The 18,645-nt window shown below is 39.9% G+C and overlaps 1 long non-coding RNA gene across 1 annotated transcript; it reads right to left on the reverse strand.

Annotated features, from left to right (window-relative positions):
* Positions 1 to 15,771: 15,771 nt before the first annotated feature.
* Positions 15,772 to 17,941, reverse strand: LOC138839393 (uncharacterized). The gene is made up of 3 exons (XR_011375959.1): positions 17,835 to 17,941; positions 16,156 to 16,470; positions 15,772 to 15,981 (listed from the first exon to the last, which is right to left on the reverse strand). It is a non-coding gene; the product is annotated as an uncharacterized lncRNA (long non-coding RNA).
* Between the last annotated feature and the right edge of the window lie 704 nt (positions 17,942 to 18,645).

An 18,645-nucleotide genomic window follows, 5' to 3' on the forward strand; every position in this document is an offset into this window, starting at 1 on the left:
AAAAGGAAACGTGTTCTCTCTAAGCTTCGGGTTAATCATCTTAAAATCTATTTCTGTGGCTCTTGTTAAAAAACAATCAGATATGACACTGAAGGCAGAAACCATTAAAAAGAAATAATGAAAGTTTAGATCACATTAAAAAAACCCTATATTGAGACACCATAAATAATGTTGAAAGTCAAACAATATAATCAGAAGAAAAACATTTGCAACATATATGGCATGATTCTAACACGTTGATTAAAATGAAAAGAAGGCACATGCTGAAACAGAAAAATTGGCAAATGACTCCATTGTAAAATAAAAGAGGAAATATAAAAGGAAATAAATATGAAAATTGTTCTGCTTCACTGGTGATCAAAATCATACAAATTATAATAACATTGCTATTTATAAAAAATTACTAACAGGGAAAAGATTAAAAGATTATTCATACCCAGTGCTTTAATGGGTACAGAGAAAAGGCGTTTTTATAAATTGCTAATGAGAAAGCCAACTGAGAGGCAATTTGGCAATAGCCATCAACAAGGAAAATGTTCACGTTCTTTATTGAGCAATTTCAGAATTCAGAAATCTGTATTTTGCAACTTACTTCAAATATACAAACAAAGATATTAATTTCAGCATTGTCTATAATCGCCAAGAAGATAACAGTCTAAATGTCCAGCATAAAGAAAACTGAGTATGAAGGCAGGGGAGGGATATCTCAATGGGAGAGTGCTTGTTTAGCCTGTGCAAGGTTGTGAGTTCCAGGAAAGGAGTAAACTGAGTTAAGAAATTCTGATACCCTTACACTGGACTGCTTTAAAAATAATGAAGTAGGAGTAACAAGTTTGACAAGAAATGTATTTATTAGTTTACTTATGTAACATCACCTTGACAATAAAAAATAATGAAGTAGATCTATATATGCTGATAGGAGAAAAAGCATATCATCTATTCCTGAAAAAAGCAGTTTGCAAATTACAAATTATCAAAAAAAATTATAAAAATATCACTGTCTCCAAGTTCTACTCTTTCTATTATTTTTTATTCAACTCCATCCAATCTTGGCAACTCTAACTTCAATGATGCTAAATCTAGATGACAATTTTCTTTCTTCACATTATTTGAAATAGTTACTTCTTCTACTTGGAAACACTTTTTCCCTTGGCCTCCAGGACCCCACTCTCTCTGGTTTTCTTAGACCTCATTTAGTCATTTCTTGATCTTTATTCATCCATCTTTCTTTCCCCAAGTGTTCCATCAGTTGAGTTTCTTAAGGCAGTTGCCCTGGCCCCCACTTCTTCTTTTTGTTCTTAATATATATTTTTATTGTAAAGATACTATGCAGAAAGGTTACAGTTACATGAGTAAGGTAATGAGTCCATTTTCTATCGAGCACTGTTACACCCTCCTTTATTTTTCCCCTACCATCCCTTTCATCCTCCCCAACTCCTTCTTCCCCTCCCCCCTCAAAGATGTAAAGTTCATTTTCAACCCTCTTCTTCCTCTTTTTCTTCCTCCTCCTCCTCCTCCTCCTCCCTCCTCCTCCTCCTCCCTCCTCTTCCTCCTCCCTCCTCCTCCTCCTGTTCTTCCTCCTTCTCCTCCTCTTCCTCCTTCTCCTCCTCTTCCTCCTCCTCCTCTCCCCCCTTTCTTTCTTTCAGATTGGTCTCAGACCCCATGATCCTCCTGCATGCTGTGATTACAAGCTCTTTTCCCCTTCCCTTCCCTCCCCTCCCTTTCCCATTAGTCCTCTTCTTTTTATTTCTATTCTTTTCTTGTGTTAGGGATTGAACTCAGGGCCTCATACATACTAAGAAAACACCACTGAGCTATTATCACTTACCTTGTTTCCTTTCTCTCACATGCCATATCTAATGCCATGTATACAGTAAAGTGAAGTTCCAGAGACACAGAAGCTCTTTATAAGCCCCTAACATAGAATAAAATAGTCATGTGCTTTGTATAACTTTCAGAAGTTAATTTTTTTTTGTCGGTTGTGGGGGGTTGAACTCTAGGCCTTGGCGCTCTCAGTTCTTCAGCTCAAGGCAAGCGCTCTACTACTTGAGCCACAGCACCACTTCCGGTTTTCTGGTGGTAAGAGTCTCTGGTGAGATAAGAGTCTCATGGCCTTTCCTACCCAGGCTGGCTTTGAACATGAACCTCAGATCTCAGCCTCCTGAGTAGTTAGGATTATAGGCATGAGCCACTGGCACCCGGCTTGATCAGATCTAATTTTATAGCTGGCAGTTATTTCTATGCTATGGCTAACTGCGTCAGTGTAAAAATGATTTCCTGACATACTAATGGTGCAAGAAAAAAGATCTTTCTTTCCTCTCCTCTCCTCTCCTCTCCTCTCCTCTCCTCTCCTCTCCTCTCCTCTCCTCTCCTCTCCTCTCCTCTCCTCTCCTCTCCTCTCCTCTCTTCTCCTCTTCTTCTGTCTCTGTTTCTGTATGTCTCTGTCTCTGTGTCTCTGTGTGTGTGTCTCTCTCTCTCTCTCCCTGTCTCTCTCTCAAACAAGATTTTACTATGTAGTCCAAGCTGGCCTCTAACTGCAGATCCTTTTGTCTCTATTTTCTAAGTACAGGTGTGAGAAACTATGCGTAGCCAAAGATAATATATCTTAATAAGTCCTGTAGATGCCACATTAGAAATACATGTTGCTAACATGTACAAGACGTTATGTCGAAAAACTAACTTTACAACTTTGGCTGGGTGGGGAGGGGGTTAGGCGGAATGGGAAGGGATGCTAAGGGGAAACAAAGGAGGAGACAACAATGCTTGATAAGAAATGCACTTATTACCTTGCCCATGTAATTGAACCCCTCTGTGTGGTGTTTTCACAATAAAAAAATTACAAATTACATTAAAAAAAGAAATACATGTTGCTAAAGAGAAATAAGGTTTGGAATGTACAGAGCCTGAAATTACTCTGGAAATGTATTCACTGGGCATATGAAAGTATATGTGGAGAATCAAACACTGGCTAGTCAACTCAGAATGGACATTTTCTTCTATCACTAATATAGTTAACAATGCAGTATACACAACTATAAATTTATCATACTTTTATTGTGGTAATACCATGGAATATAGGATTTACCCTGTTGATAAAATTTTAGTAGATATTTGTCAATGATTTAACAATTATAGATATTATAATTATATATTTGAGATTTATCCTTTTGATAAACTTTTAGTATATTTAAGGTCTCTAACAGATCTCTACAACTTACTCACCTTGCAAAACTGAAAATGTATACCTATTGAACAGTGTCTCCCCTTTTCCTGTATGCTGCTTATTCTCTGACATCTACCATTCTACTCTTTGCTTCTATGAATCTGAATATTTACATACCACATATAAGTGGAATCATGCAATATTTGTCCTATTTCACTTGGCTTATTTCACTTAGCATTATGTCTTCCAGATTCACCCATACTGTCACAAATGATAGGCTTTCCTTCTTTTTAAGACTGAATAATATCCTGTCATATGGATGTAACACATTTTAATTATCCATTTGTCCCCGATGGTCATTTGTTGTGCATTTCTCCACATTTTAGCTATTGTGATCAATGATAAAATGAATTTTGTAGAGTACAAGTATTGTTTTGAGACCTTGATTTCAGTTGTTTTGGATAAATACCTAGAACTGGCATTGCAAGATCATTGGGTAATTAGTTCTACTATTAATTTTTTTTTTTGCCAGTCCTGAGGCTTGAACTCAGGACTGGACACTGTTCCTGAGCTTCTTTTGCTCAAGACTAGCACTCTACCACCTGAGCCACAGTGCCACTTCTGGGTTTTTCTGTGTTTATGGTGCTGAGGAATTGAACCCAGGGCTTCATGCATGCTAGGTAAGGACTCTACCACTAAGCCACATTCCCAGCCTGCTATTATCAATTTTTTTTTGTAGAAACTCTGTACTATTTTACATAGTGGCTTCATATTTGTATGGGAGTCTTGTGAAATAGAACGAATCAAAGACTTTGTGCCTGCAGACCAAGTCTGTAGCAATTTTACAAATAATGATCTTGCCTATCTATGATTTGTGTGTTTTATGCAACTAAACGTTTTAGAATAATGTTTTAATGCATCTGGCTCATTTTATTCTGATGAGCCTGACAGTTTCTGATGAAATGGCAAATGAAATTATCATAGACATAGGGAAATAACTGGAAGAGCAATTGCCCCAGTCACAAAAAGCCTAAAGATGTTTATCAATAACTAAATATATGGGTTTTTAGTGATTTTGGTTATGCAGTCTCAGAAGTCAATATAATACAGTGCCAATTTTTAAATACATTCAATTACTCCTATAATTTACTATTTTCAAGTCAACTTTGTATAGTTTTCTGAAGAGCTGATGAACCAAAGTGTAAATATGACAGGAAGAAAGCCAAATACATAAATTGAAAGACTAGCCTGTTAAAATCTCTTAAAATGGTAATTAAATGACAATTATGAACTTTACCAAAACAAATGTATGAATAATACTAATTTTGATAAACTGCTAGAGGAAAAACAGAATTACCTTTCCATTCTTTTTATAGAAAAAATTACTATGACGTCGTCATATGAGTTGGTGAACAAATAGTATACAACAAACAATAGAGGAAAGTTACATTATAGGTATATAAGGAAATTACTGTTGGGTTAGTTTCTATACTTTCAGTGTTTGTAATATGTTATAAACTTTTTTATAAATGTGTTCTCCATTTGAATAAATATTTTTTTTGTCCATCATGGAGCTTGAACTCTGACCCTGGGTGTTGTCCTTGAGCTCTTCAGCTCAAGGTGAGCACTCTCCCACTTGAGCCATAGAGCCACTTCTGGTTTTCTGGTGGTTAATTGAAGATAAGAGTCTCATGGCCTTTCCTGCCTGGGCTGGCTTTGAACTGTGATCCATATATCTCAGCCTCTTGAATAGCTAGGATTACAGGTATGAGCCACTGGCACCCACTTTTAAGTGCAGTACTCAAGGCTAGGCAAGTGTTTAAATAGCCAGCTATAGCCCCAAATATTCAATTTTGTACTTGATTTTGAATTCTTCTTAACAGATAACTTCCTAAATTCTGGACAGGCCTATCCTGGATCCATTCTTTCCTATATCCAGTTCTTTGACAAATGCTGTTGGCCCTATCTTCAATATATATCTGCCATCTTCACTGTTACTCCCTCCCCGCCTTTCCCTCTTCCTCTTTTCCTCCTCTTTCCCTCCTTCCTTTTTATTGTTTTTTTTTTTCTTGACATAGGTTCTCATTATGTAGCCCAGGGTGGCACAGAACTTGCTATGTAGTCCAGGCTGGCCTCAAATTGATAATACTCCTGTTTTATTTCCCTAGGTACTGGTCTTCATTTAAAAAAATTGAGGAGCTGGGAAGGTGGCTCAGTGGTAAAGCGCTTGCCTTGCATGCTTGAGGCCCTGGGTTCGATTCCTCAGCACCCATAAGCAAAAAAAAAAAAAGCTGGAAGTGGTGCTGTGGCTCAAATGGTAGAGCGCTAGCCTTGAGCTGAAGAGCTGAGGGACAGTACCCAGGCTCAGAGTTCAGGCCCACGACTGGACCCAAAATAAAAAAACAAAAAACAAAAAATAAAAAATTGAAATATAAGGCCTGGAGCGTGACTTAGTGTAAGTTCCTGGGTTCAATCCTCAGTGTCAATAAAAAATTGAATTCTGTGAAAAAACCATATATAGCATAAATTTTAATCATTTTAAGTTGAGTAACAAAAATATTGTTGTGCAACTATCATCACCACATATCTTGTGGGTTTTTTTGGTATTGAGGTTGAAATTCAGGACCACACACATGCTAGGCAAACACTATCACTGAGCTATACCCTCAGCCATGCTACAGAACATTTTTAGTTTAAAAAAATTGAAATTTTATATAGCAGTTTTCTTTATACATTAGGTTTGTGCTTTTCTCCCTCCCTTCCTCCATTCTTCCCCCTCCCTCCCTCCTTCCCTCACTCCCTCCCTCCCTCCTCCCTCTCTCCCTCCCTTCCTCCCTTCCTCCCTTCCTCCTTTCCTCCTTTCCTCCCTCCTTCCCTCCCGCCCTCCTCCCTCCCTTCCTTTCTCCCTTCTATCAATAATGAGGCTTGAACTCAAGGCCTGGGCTCTGTTCTTAAGCTCTTTTGCTCAAGGCTCGTGCTCTATCACTTCTGAGCCATAGTTCCACTTCCAATTTTAGGATTAATTAGAGCCTAGGAACTGCTACCCTCAGATCTCAGCTAGGATTATAGGTGTGAGCAACTGGTGCCAAGTGGTCATTTCCATTTTGGGAGCAAAGTAACCTGAGATTCATGATCATTTTCTAAAATAATAACTGAGGAAAAAATGTATTCCAATTCCTTCAGTAAAATAAGTGTGACACTGTCCAGTTTAAAAAATGATTCATTAACATGTTCCTCTAGGAGTTTTAATATTCAGTACCAGTTGTTTTCCTCATTAATATTTGAATTTAACATTTTACCTTAATAAATTCAATACCAAAGGGATAATACTTAACGATGCATGATATTATTTTAATTTGTTGCTATATTCTTTTTTTTTGTCAGTCATGGGGCCTGAACTCTGGGGCTAAGTGCTGTCCCTCAGCTCTTCAGCTCAAAGCTAGAGCTCTACCACTTGAGCCACAGCACCACTTCCAGCTTTTTCTGCTTATGTGGTGCTGAGGGATTGAACCCAGGGCCTCATGCATGCAAGGCAAGCACTCTACTACTGAGGCACCTTCCCAGCCCATGTTGCTATATTATTTTTTTTAAATAAGATTTTTATTGTGAAAATACTCTACAGAGGGGTTACAGTTTCATGAGTAAGGTAATGAGTACATTTCCTATGAAGCATTGATGCCTCTTCCTTTGTTTTTCCTCTATCATCCCTTCCCTCCCATCTCCACAACTACACTACCCCATCTTGCTATAGTCTTTAACCTAGAGTTTGTTTAAAAATGATACTATTGCAGTTGTGTTTCTGGATCTCTATTAAGAAAATTTCGGCCTGTGCCAAGGACACCTAGGGTTTTTTCCTATTCCTTCTTGTAATGTTTCCAGGGTGTCTGCTTTGACTCTGAGGTCTTTGATCCATTTGGAGTTGATTCTGGTGCAGGGTGATATATAAGGATCTAGCTTTAGTTTTCTTCAGGTGATTAACCAATTTTACCAGCACCATTTACTGAAGAGGTTGTCTTTCTTCCATTCTATTTTTTTAGCTTCCTTATAGAAGATTAGGTGGCTATAGGTCTGTGGGTTCATTTCTGGGTTTTCAGTTCTATTCCATTGGTCCTCAGAAACACAACAAATCAAAGAAAGGTTGGACAAATGGGATTGCATGAAGTTGCAGAGCTTCTGCATGGTAAAGGACATAGCTAGCAAGAGGGATAGAAAGCCCACAGATTGGGAGTTCTTCACTCCTCAACATTAGTTATTTTCTGTTTTTAGCATTCTGATAGGTGCAAGATGATATTTCATTGTGAGCTTGATTTGCATTTCCCTGATGAGTAATGATAATGACAATTTTTCAAATTATCTGTTAGCCATTTATATATCTTTTTGAGAAATAGCTATTGTGGTCTACTGCCTTTTTTTACTAGTTGATTTTTATTAGTGAATGTCAATTATATAAATGAAGGGCTTCATTGTAAATTTTCATACATGCATGTAATGGACTTGATCATATTCACCCATTGCTCATCTAATCTCCATTTAACTGTCTTAATATATTTCATTAGTGTCTATTAATTGTTCAAAAGGGTATCATTGTGGCATTCTACAAATTCATGTATTATTTTGCAGTCAGATTAACCCTTTATTGCTATTTTCCTCATTTCACCTACCTCTATTATTCAACAGCATTCTGTGAGTTTCGTTATGCCATCTTTATACACAGATAACAATGTATTTCAATATTATTCACCCTCCTTCATTCTTTTATATTTTTCCCTCTACCTCAAATCCCATTAGTTATACAATTACAAACATGTTTTCTCTCTATAGATGTATCGGTAATCATTCATGCATTTATATATATGTTTATCTTTTAGGTCTACCTTCCTAGGTAAGAGAAAGTGTGTGAGCTCATTCTTCCAAACGGTGCCACAATTCCAATCATGTTCTATTAGGTTTAACTTCCACATATGAGAGAAAATATGTGATTTTTGTCCTTCTGGGTTTAATTATGACACTTCTATGCATGCATAAAATGTATTTCAATTATACTCTATCATATCAGCCCTCTTTGTACCTCTTCCCATTTCCTGCTGAATTTCATACACCAGGTACTCTTTCTTCTTATATTTATGTCTTTTTTTCTGTATACTGGAGAAACCTTGCTGCATTCATCTTTCTGAAATTGGTTTATTTCACTTAATGTCATGAGTATCCACTTTCCTGCAAGCAACATTAATTTTATTCTTTTTTATGAATGATAAATGTCATAGTGTAACTCCACTCTTATTTTATCTATATATCCATTGATGGGCACCTAAAATAGTTCCTTAATTTGGATATTGTGAGCATTTCTATAATAGAGACATACCTATTGCATGTTCTGGTAGTTTCAAAGCTTCAGGTGTTCAGTTAAGGTCTTTGATCCACTTTGAATGGAGTTTTATACAGGATGAAAGATAGTAATCTAGTTTCACTCTTCTATGTGGGGATATCCAGCTTTCCAAGTAAATTTATCAAAAAAATCTCTTTTCTCCAATATATGTTTTTAAATACTTTTATGTAATTATATCTTTGTAAAGAACTTGCTAGCTGTAGCTGTATGAATTTATTTCTTGTTCTCTATTCCGTTGGCCCATGTGTCTGTTTTTATGCCACTACTATGCTGCTTTTGTTATTATGACTTTGTGGTATGATTTAAAGTCAGGTGATACCTCCATCTATTGAGATAATTAAGATGCTTTTGTTATTGATTCAGTTTACATATTGTATTTATTGCCCAATACATTCCTAGTTAGGTTATATCCTGAATTTACTCTAGTTATTGGTTTTGTATTAATGAGAATAGAAAGAAGGAAAGCTTATTACCCTATGGGAAGAGAACTTTGTACTGCCTTCCCACAAAGGGGAAGACAGTGATTGGGGATCGGTGAACTGCCTCTGTCACTTAACTATTCCCATGTTACAGGAGCCTAGATTTGCCCAACTAGCACCGTCACTGTGGCATAATAGGTAACTGAGATGAGCACTGATCCTCTTGGAAGCTGGGTGACTCTTGGAAGCTGAGCTTGATCTTTAGGTTTTTCTACACTCCCTTTGAAGAAGAGGACCTCTCTGTGAGGTACCAAAGAGTTCTCATGGCGTTCACACTTGGGTTTCCATTGTTAACTGCCCTCAGCAGTTTCATTGTTCCTCCATAGGGGGTCAGCCAGCATCCTTGTGGCAGAGATATACACCTCTGCTTTCCATAGTGCCTGCCAGGGCATTTTCTCTTACTGGGAAAATCCTCCAAAGTTACTCATTATCTGTGGCCCACACTGCCTTCACCTGGGATGAAGTCTTCATTTCAGTCTATAATGCAATCTTGACACTGAAGCATGCCCTTGCTGTCTCAGACCAGTCCTGCCTGGTACCACTTGTATCAGTTCAGGTCCTCTGGAAAGCATGCACTGAGACTGAGTCAGGAGAGCAAGAGGTTTAAGTGGGAAGATGGGTAGGAAATGCCTTAGACCATGATACAGATCTGACATGTATGAACAGAAGGGGTGAAGGCAGCATAATAGGGAAGAGAGAGTCTCAGACTAGAGTTCAGTCAGGTAAAGTTTAATGTCTAAAAGTTAGAATGCCCAGAACTCTGTCCTTGGCCCTCTTCCCTCCAGCTTGACTCACTCCCTTACTAATCCTTTCCAGTTCCATGGTTTCAAATTTCTATCTGTAACCCTGACCTTTCCTCTGTGCTCCAACTTAAATATTTAATTTCTGTTCTCATGATTTCGAAGATTCCACCTTAAGAGTTCCAGAAATGAATTCTTCCTTCTTTTTTGTTAGCCTCTATAATCTCAGTGGACAGCCACCAAGGTAGCTGTCACTGAATGATTCCTCTTCTTTCCCCTGTACATGCAGTGTCTTAAAAAGTCCTACTGTCAGAGCTGGGTATGTGGCTTAGCGGTAGAGCACTGCATGGAGCCCTGGGTTCAATTCCTCAGTGCCACATACACAGAAAAAGCCATAAGTGGTGCTATGGCTCAAGTGGTAGAGTGCTAGTCTTGAGTAGAAGAAGCTCAGGGACAGTGCCTGAGCACTGAGTTCAAGCCCCATGACCGATCAAAAAAAAAAAAAAAGTAAACAAGCTGGGTGCCAATGGTTCACATCTGTATTCCTAGCTAATCAGAAGGTTGAGATCTGAGAATCATGGTTGAGAGCCAGCCTGGGCAGGAAAGTCTGTGAGACTCATTTCTCCAACTACTAGAAAACTGGAGGGTCAAAGTGGAAGAGCACTAGCCTTGAGTAAAAAAGTTCAGGGACAGAGTCCAGGCCCTGAGTTCAAGGCCCATGACTGACCAAGAAAAAAGTTCCACTGTTGCTTGGTGCTGGTGGATCACACATGTAATCCTAGCTACTGAAGATGCTGTGATCTGAGGATCGCCGTTCAAAGCCAGCCTGAGCAGGAAACTCAAAGACTCATCTCCAATAAAGTACTCAGAAAATGTTGGAAGTAGAGTTGTGGCTCAAGTGGTAGAGCACTATCCTTCAGCAAAAGAAGCTTGAGAATAGAGCCTGGGCCCTGAGCTCAAGCCCTAGGACCAACACATTAAAAAAAAAGTATCACAGAATACAATCTTGGATCAGTCAGAGAAAGTGACTGGATATGACCAACTGGGCAGGAATGTCCTGCTTCCAAAGACTAGGGCATGGCTTTCTGGATCCTATTTGTCTATGAAGATACAAGAGTGAGTTGGAGCTGGGCGCTGGTGGTTCATGCCTGTATGTGATTTTTTTTGTTTCTTTGGTATGTTCCTTCCCCACGGTATCACCCCTATTTGCACTATTTGGTTTCAGTGCCCTGCATCTTGTATATATATATTTTCCAATTTGGGGAGGGGAAAGGAACAAATAAAATGCTTAAATAGGTATACAGGTTGACCTATTGTAACAATGAGATGTACAAGACACTATGTTGAAAACGAACATTACAACTTCAGCAGGGGGTGGTGTGGAGGGATGGGAAGGTAAGGGGTTGGGGGGATAGTTGGGGATGGCAGGGAAAAACAAAGGAGGAGGCATCAATGCTCAATAGGAAATGTACTCATTACCTTACTCATGTAGCTGTAATCCCTCTGTACAGTATTTTTATTTTTTTTTATTTTTTATTTTTTTTTCTGGGGATTTTTTTTGGGGGGTACGGTCGTGGGGCCTGAACTCTGGGCCTGGGCGCTGTCCCTCAGCTCTTCAGCTCAAGGCTAGCGTTCTACCTCTTGAGCCACAATGCCACTTCCGGCTTTTTTCTTTTTTTGCTTATGTGGTGCTGAGGAATCGAACCCAGGGCCTCAGGCATGCGATGCAAGCGCTCTACCACTGAGCCACCTTCCCAGCCCCTGCAGTATTTTTATAATAAAATGTGTAAAAAATATTTTTCATTAACAATTATTTTTTTAATTTTATTTTCATATTTAAGTAGTCATACAAAGGAACTGACATTCAGTAAAGTGTATACAAATATGGTGAATCTTGAACAATGTTATCCTTGAACTGTACATTTCAGCTGTACACACACACACACACACACACACACACAATATCACATTCTTTCATTGTTTCATTGAACCTTTATCAGTTTTCTAGTCTCTATGGATTGCCATTTAGAGGAGCTTCTACTTTTTACTATGATAAAGAAACACTCATGCATCTTTGGTTAGAAGGTCATGTGTATTCTCCTTCACTTGGTCTTTAAAACATCTTCCTGCTTTGTATTTTGGCTGCAAAGTGAGCAAATCTGCACGAGTTATGGTGTGATCAGGTCATCTGTAAGAAAATGAGTAACTAGGAAAGCCCTAGGGCCCCTGACCCATTGCCTCGGGGTAGAAGATACATCCTAGGGGCCAGAAAGCTTGTGTGCTATAGATGGAGTATATACTTTTGTTGAGAAAGTGTATTAATGATGAGGAGGTATCAATTTTTACTTCCTAGATCTGTATTTAATATAGTGTCTATCATTCACCCCCTATTTTTGGCTTACTTCAGTTTAATTTAAAAAGCGTTAAGATCATGTTAAATATATATCAGTCACTACTTTTTAGTTGGTCATGAGGTTTGAACTCAGCTCCTGGGTGTCATCCCTTCTCAAGGCTAGCACTCTACCACTTTGAGTCACAGCTCTACTTATAGTTTTCTGGTGGTTAATTGGAGCTAAGAGTCTGGCAGATCTTCCTGTTTCCTGCCTGGGCTGGATTCAAACCATGATCCTCAGATCTAAGCCTCCTGAGTAGTTAGAATAACAGGCATGAGCCACTAGCATCTGGCTCAATTACTGTATTGCAAGTGCTACCTCATTTAATTCTTATAATAGTCCTATGTGCTAAGTCCTAGTTTAGGTATTTAATGGTAGGATTTAAACTGGGCTGTTGAGGGTCCAGATCCTATGTATGTTCCATGACATCACAGAATCTTTTTCTTTTGGCCTGATACAGATTAAACACAGGACATTGTGCATGAGACACAAGTACTCTACCACTGAACTACATTCCTAGCCCTTGGTTTATTGAGGCAGTCTCATTATAAAGCTCAGGCTGGCCTCAAACATGCAATCATTGTTCCTCCTCTCTCCACCTCCCAAGTGCTAGAATTACAGACCTGTCCATCACACCTATCCATAGGACATTTTGTTGTTCAAACTGTAAGTTTTGGAGTTATATTTGAACTCATCTAGTTTGACTTAGAAGCCTGAGCTCCCATTGCTTTATGGTCCCTGTAACTCTAGCTATATGCTTACACAAAGAACTGGCTTTGGAATGACTGATTTGGTTTTGCTTTAAATTGCCAGATGAGGTCTTTCCCTCATACTGTAATGTCAGCAGAAGAGAGACAATGTAAATGTTTATGTTCCACTAATACAAGCAAGCCCCGGGGTTCCTCTTCTGAGGGACACTTCTGAAACTGTGTAGATATAGAGCAGATGAAAGACTGCAGCAGGGGTTATTGCTTGGTTTGGTTTGGTTTGAAAATTTCTTCTCATGGCTGTAAACAAATGATCTGACATTTGTGTGGGGGCAAGCTTGCCTTTTCTCTGGTGGAGACTACATCTTTCAGTACTTATTTATACACATGTTAGTTACTTACCTGCTGGTGTTTGGGGGAGGAGCCTTGAATATTAATGGAAAATGAAAAACCAAATGTTTCAGACTGGGGTTTTATATATTTTAGTTAATAATGAAAAGCTGTGCTTCACGTAGGCTCTGCTTTCAGCAGGCTGGATGTGGGGATGAAGTGAAAAGGAAGTATTCTGTGGCCAATGCAGTAGGATCTGATGGTCATTTTCAACAGATGGTGGCTATTTATATGGGGGTGATCTGATCAGTCTAATAATTCAAGGTTGGGCCTGCCTTTCCTGTCTTGCACATTTTGTAAATGGGATCAGAACAAGGTAGTTGCTTGCTCCAGAATCTCTTCTTTTGTGGCTTTGAGGTTCTCATTTGGGAATATTGGATGATTGTGTGTGTGTGTGTGTGTGTGTGTGTGTGTGTGTGTGTGTGTGTGTGTGTGTGTGTGTACAGTAGGATGGAGATCATCTGGGTCTAGTAAGGAGTAATGAAAGGCAAGACAGATGCATAAAAAATGTCAAGGTAGAGATGAAGGTGACAGGAATTACAGCCTCTGGGAATATGACTTGGTCCAGATTGTGGTCTCTATATATGTATTAGGGAAAGCCAGATAAAAGTCTTTGGCAAATGTAGATGTCCCAAAGACGATCCTGGGGGAAACTTCCAATGTTTTCAGTCAATCATGAAACTCATTTGTTGTTAGATCCCTACAAGCCTGTTGGGTACAATTGTTTGCTGCACAAGGGAATCTGGATGAAAGGGCCAGGAAGGATTGTATTAGTTAACTTTCCATTGCCCTAACAAATGACCTGATAAAAATCAACTTATAAAGGAAAAGGTTTATTTTGGCTCAGTTTCAAAGGTGTTAGTCCACAATTAGTTGGCTCTATAGATTTTTTTTTTTTTACCTATGGCAACGCCATACCTCATGGTAGGAGTACTGAAGAGGTCTGTTCACCTCATGGCAGCTAGGAAGCAAAAAGAGGAAGGTGCTGAGGTGTCAGTTTCTCCTTTAAGGGCATGCCTCTGGTGACCTAACTTCCTCTCACTAGGCCCCACCTCTTAAAAGTTACCACTACCTCCCAACAGCACTACAGCCTGATGACCAAACCTTTTGCTTAGGGACATTTGTGGGATATTTAAGATCAAAACTATAACAACTGAAGCTCAATCTTTGCTCTACTCGCCAAGCCATATACTCTGTTGCAAAGGTGTCAGTGTGGAGCAAGAGTGCCTTTTTTGAATTCACACAAAAAGTACCTCATAGCCTTTGGGCACTCATGAGCCATGAGTGTCTAGTTAATGGTGAGTAATCAATATCTATTGTCAAAAGTAAAGGGATGAGATGCAACTGGTTAGCATGAAGGTGAAAGCTACAACTCTAGTGAGAAGAGATGCTCCTGTTCATGGGTGCAGAGGGAATAGATGTGTAACCTAATCATTTATTGGCAGAAAATAGATGATAATCAAAAATCTCCTAAAAATATGCTTCTCATGTCTTATCTGGCTGTTGTTCTGTTAACTGGGGGAACATGGATTTGGACACAGTATTTTGGAAGTGTGTACTCTAGAGTTGTTACACAAATTGGAGTCCACAGTCAGATTAGCCAGCTGTGGACATGTCACTGTCTCTAAAGAATGAGATAGAGATAATTGGGGAAGAAAATGGTCCAGATGAAGAAAGTGAATTAGTCAGACAAATGTTGACTTTAATGATTAGCATGCTGTGACCAGTTGGGAGAGAGTGGTGATATTAGTAAGAAATGTAAGGTATGTCTCCTAGAAGCACTTGGTGACTAAAACTCAATGGGATTATATCTACTAAGCTTCTCTCTCTCTTTCTTTCTTTTTTTGAGGAGGAGGGTGTCAAGATAGGGCTTTGCTATGTAGCCAGATGGGTCTCAAACTCCTGATCCTTCTGTCTCAGCTCCTGAGTGCTGAGATTACAGGACTGAGACTCCAATCATGGCTGTTATTTTTGTCCAGATGTAATCAAAACCATGCTTCCTCATAATGCAGTATGTTGAATAGATTAAGGGTATGTTAGAATTTTAGTTGGTATGACAAATACCTGATAGAAAACACTTAAAGAAGGAAGCATGCATTATGTCACATGGTTTCAGTCCATGAACACTTGGTGCTATTGCTCTTGCACTTTGGTGAGGCAAAACATCCTTCTGAGGAGCAGGTGGTAGGTAGGGCAAAACAGTTCACAATCTGGTGGACTGGAAGCTAACAGCTAGGAAAGGGCACTGAGTGACTGACCTATGCCTCTTAGCAAAGTATTAAGGGAGAAAGTTGTCTTCCCTGTCACCTCCCATGGGTTGGTTCTATTCTTCCATGTCTGGTTCATTGTGCACCTGTCGATTGGACAATCACCCCCAGAGGACACCCACAGAGTACCTCCCTCCTTTCCCACTCACCACCTTCTCCCCTTTCCTTCCCTCTCCCTCCCCATCAGCACAGAGCACACAAACACATATTACATCAATATAATGGGTTTATTTTTATAAACCCATGTCCCCTTTAGAAAGAGGGCAGACAAGTTGTTCATGGCCAGGGATCTAGAGATGCTGTAGATGATGATGAGGCACATACCTGGCCTGGTTCTCTTGATCTCCTTAACTAGATCTTCACTGGCCCTCTTTCTTTCTTGGGCCTGGTGGCAGCTTATTTGTTTATCCCACGCTGGGTATGGCGCTTGAGACACTTCTTGGCTGTTCTACGGATCTGAAAGGACAACGGGAAGTTCTTAGAAAGGCACTGGATGGAGAGAAGAGGGTGGAAGGGAGATGGGAACAGGGAATTCACAGGAGGGGTGAGGGCTGGGAACATTCTGTGCCACACGGAAGATCTTGTAGAAGTCAAGGGGAATGAGGGAGAACCTGGGGTGGATCACCTCACCTTTCCTTTCCCAGGTCTTCTTAGGGCCCTGCTGCACTTTCTTCTACGTTTGTTTGATTGTCCTCCATGGAGTAAGGTTCTCTTATGGCAAGCAGCGGCAACCCTCCTCTGTGGAATCATGGTTCTGGCCATGGTTTCTTGCTCACAGCTTGAAGGGATCCTTGGGATTTTAAAAAGTATGCCCAACCAGGACAGAGTGGCCACACTCCTAGGCATTGTTAGGTCAGCAAGCCACTCACCTAGCCAGCTTATCACTGACCAGGGAGGGGCTAGCACGTTATGGAGCACAAAAATATCATAGGGCACCATCATGTCCTGTAAGGGTTGGAAGGGGTTAAGGAGAAAGGGTTAAAGTTGAGAAGAGCAGAAGTTGCAGTTGGAGAAGCAGAGTACCGCTTTAGTACCTCCATTTCTTTTGGCTTATACTATGGCTTGAAATCAGGCTGGGCACTATCACTTAGCTTTTTCTGGTCAAGTATCTCATTCTACTACCATGAACCACAGGTCTACCTCCAGCTTTTTGACAATTAACAGGAGATCAAAATCTCATGGACTTTCCTGCCTGGGCTAGCTTTGAACTGTGTAATCTTCAGATGTCAATTGTCAGAGTAACTAGGATTACAGGCATCAGCCATTGGCACTGGCCTTAGGACCCCTTTATTTAAAAAAATTATCTTCAAGATGGCACTGGTGGTTTACAGTGCTAATCCTAGCTATTCAGGAGATTGAGATCTGAGAATTAAACAGTTCAAAGGCCCCCACAGGAAAGCCCATGAAACTGTTATCTTCTATTAACCACCAAAGATCTAGGAGTAAAGCGGTGACTGTAGAACACTAGCCTTGAGAAAAAAAAGCTCAGGGACAGCACCCAGGCCCTGAGTTCAAACTCCAGGATCAGTACAGAAAGATTATCAAGTAGTTTTACAAAAGTGTTTTTTTTTAATTTATTTTTATTTATTGTGAAAAATACTGTACAGAGGGGTTACAATTACATGGGCAAGATAATGAGTACATTTCTTATCAAGCATTGTAGCCTCCTCCTTTGTTTCCTCTTCCCATCCCATCCTCCCCCCAACCCCCCCTCCTCCCCCCCACCAAAGCTGTAAAGTTCGTTTTCGACATAACGACTTGTACATCTCATTGTTGCAATGGGTCCACCTGTATCCCTATTTAAACAATTTGTTTTTTCCCTTCCCCTTCACAAATTATACCAACATCAAATACAGCGAAAGCAGGGGTTATACCATGGGGGAGGGACATACAAAGCAACAAAGAAATAATCTTATAAATGTGTTAGAAACAATCGCATGAAAGAAAAAAAACATTTGAATACATAACTTAGGGTTCATTTCCCTAACATCAACTTATCTGACCTTTTCTGCTTGACTCAGACATATACTAGTTAAAAGTGTTTCAGTTCAATATAATTTATAAGTAAAATGTATCTTGATCAATGTCACTTCTTCCATCATTCTCCTCCATCCTTCCCAACTCCACTCATCCTCTCAAGTTCATGTGTTCCATTTTCACACAGGTACATTGAATATTATAACTATTTCCCCACCCTTCTTGTCCCTATGCCCATCGTTCAACCCCTTGATCTTTACCTCCCCCACCCCCCCCCCAAAAAAAAACCTCTCAAACATTCTGGGTACTTCAGAGGACCATTAGTTGCTTACCTTACTAAGTTGGAGGAAACAAATAATACTATGAGGCAGGTGTCCTTGGGGAGATCACTTTGTGTGTTGTTTCTTGGAGGGATACCACCACCATATACACTGCATCTCCCTTCACATACTCTGTACCCACAGGTTGCTGCCAAGCACAGGAAACTCACTGCTCATTGTGACACATCTGCTTATGCAAACAATGGGCCTTGATCAGAGCCACTCCCTCTGTCACTCTCCCTTAACCCTCCTTCCCTCACACTTTCCCTAAGCAATCTCACCAGGTTTCATTATGCCATTTTCATGCACATACATAAACTATTCCGATTATATTCCTTTACCCTCTCTTGTCTTCCCCCATCCTACAAGTGTCCACACCCCAGATCTGCTTCATCTTTATGTATGTTAACTCTCTAAAGGCATTTCACAATTGTATTTCACACAGAAATATATAATTTTAATCAACTTGATGATGGATCACAAGTAGCATCCTTTCCTTCTCCTATGGGGCAAACTACTAAGGGAGAAAGTCATTTTCCCTCTCCCCTTCCATGGGTCCTATTCCTCCATGTCTGGTACACTGTGCACCTGTCGATTGGACAGCCACCCCCGGAGGACTCCCCTCCCTCCCTTTCCACTCACTCCCTTCTCCCCTTTTCTTCTCCCTCCCAGAGCACAGAGAAACACATATCACATTGTCTACTCGGTGGGTTTATTTCACCCCGTGACCCCTTTAGAAGAGGACAGACCAAGTGTTCATGGCCAGAGATCTAGAGATGTTGTAGATGATATTGAGGCATGTCCCTGGCGTTGTTATCCCTTG

This window comes from Dipodomys merriami, unplaced genomic scaffold (genome assembly GCF_024711535.1).
Source record: "Dipodomys merriami isolate MVZ:Mamm:240054 unplaced genomic scaffold, mDipMer1.0.p SCAF_3, whole genome shotgun sequence".
Classification (NCBI taxonomy): domain Eukaryota; kingdom Metazoa; phylum Chordata; class Mammalia; order Rodentia; family Heteromyidae; genus Dipodomys; species Dipodomys merriami.